General features: G+C 38.5%; 1 pseudogene; it reads right to left on the reverse strand.

Annotated features, from left to right (window-relative positions):
• LOC140285633 (U2 spliceosomal RNA) lies at window positions 1-177 on the reverse strand (annotated as a pseudogene).
• Between the last annotated feature and the right edge of the window lie 1,621 nt (window positions 178-1,798).

Raw genomic sequence — 1,798 nt, forward strand, 5'->3', positions numbered from 1 at the left:
GGAGAGCGCACCGTTCCCAGCGGCACTGCAGTACCGGGTCGATGCTTGGAGTGAACGGAGCAAGCTCCTTTTTCAACTCCTATTGATAAAAATCCATTTAATATGTAGTCCTTGCATAGACATATCACATATTAAACTGATAAGTACAGATGGATTATGTGCAATTAGTAAAGAGAGTAGAGGACGATCTCTCTCGTTGGAAGTCCTTACCTATATCACTTATGGGGAGAGTTACAACCATTAAAATGATGATACTACCAAAAGTTAACTATTTGTTCTCAATGATCCCCATAAAACTATCTGCTACTTGGTTTAAGTCACTAGATTCATGCATCTCCAAATTTCTGTGGAAAAACAAACCACCACGTATTAGTTTAAAAACCCTACAGAAGACCAAGGACAGTGGTGGATTAGATTTACCTCATTTTCAGCACTATTCCTTAGCCAATAGGTTACAATATATATCAAAATGGTTTAAACCTTGTTGTTGTCACAGTTCCCAGAGACGTTGTAATCGTTGAGGATTCTATATTCACCCCCTCATTAGAGGCACGTGTTGCAGATTGATGACACTGAATCTTCTTCTCTGTTCATTGCTGGCATCATTCCCAGCATCGTAAGTGTTCGTGGCATTGTTAGCCTCTTCTTCTGGATCTTGATATCGAGCATCCTTTTGTATTTCTGGTTTGTAAGTCCTCTCTCTTCGTTCACCGGAGTCTTCGTCTCTTTGTCCTTGAGTTTGGTGATTTTTTCTTCTTTTGATGCCTTGACAGTGTGACAGGTGATACCACATGGGAGATCCTTTAACTTGAACTGCTGTCCCTGTGCTGCGAAATGGCTGTGCTGCTCAAATGGTCTCTCCTTCATCATATACACAGTTATTTATACATCACCTTCCACCATGAAGCGTTGTCCCTTTTTGTTTCTCTCTTTGTTCTTAAAATGCTGTTATAAATGTCTAAACCAATCCATTAAACTAGATCATTTTGGCAGTAAAGCGATCTACAATGTGCTTGGTCGCAAAGCTGCTCATCTGTGGTAAACAGCTCTCCAGAAAGGCATTCTTCAATTGATTTCACTCATTTTATGTAATAATTTTGTGATTTCCTACAAAACTACACTTCTTCTCCCATCTGTCTGAGTATTTAATATTGTCTGGGTCCCGTTAAAACATGTATTTTTCCCATCTAATTCCTTGTTTGCTTTAAAACAAGTATTCCCCATTTTCTATCCCTTCAGTAGCCAACCAGTTTGTATGGAGTACAGTGGAGCAACTTGACTGATCAGTAAAACACTGCTTTTGTTGTCACCGCAAGGCTTCCCCCGTCGGTTGTTTCACTGAGACACTACTGAGTAACTACAACTCAACACAGTTTATACACATAACATTCATATACATACTAACAAACAAACAAACAATAATTTACAATAATTTGAACGTACACCCAGGTAAATATTCCTGTAGTCTTCTCATACCGACTATGGACCCATTCATTGTTTAACTTCACTGTTTTGCAAATCCTAATTGGATATTACACATTGACATTGAACTTTACTGGATACGCAGGTCTTCATTGCATTCAGCAGCCTATATGTGAGCATTTATGTGTAAGCTGTTCTTCTTTGCATTTATCAGCAGCAAGCAATTCTTCACTGCACATGCATATGTAAATAGTAAAACAATTCCAATGTGTTAGCGAAACCTTCTATATCACAGTGGTTTCTAAGGTCTATTTTAAGTTCTTTGCCATCAGTGAGATGACATTGTTTACAAAGTGTGTCAAATTATCACTGAAGA

The sequence above is a fragment of the Leuresthes tenuis genome, unplaced genomic scaffold, assembly GCF_036924035.1.
Source record: "Leuresthes tenuis unplaced genomic scaffold, fLeuTen1.0.hap1 SCAF_48, whole genome shotgun sequence".
Classification (NCBI taxonomy): Eukaryota; Metazoa; Chordata; class Actinopteri; order Atheriniformes; family Atherinopsidae; genus Leuresthes; species Leuresthes tenuis.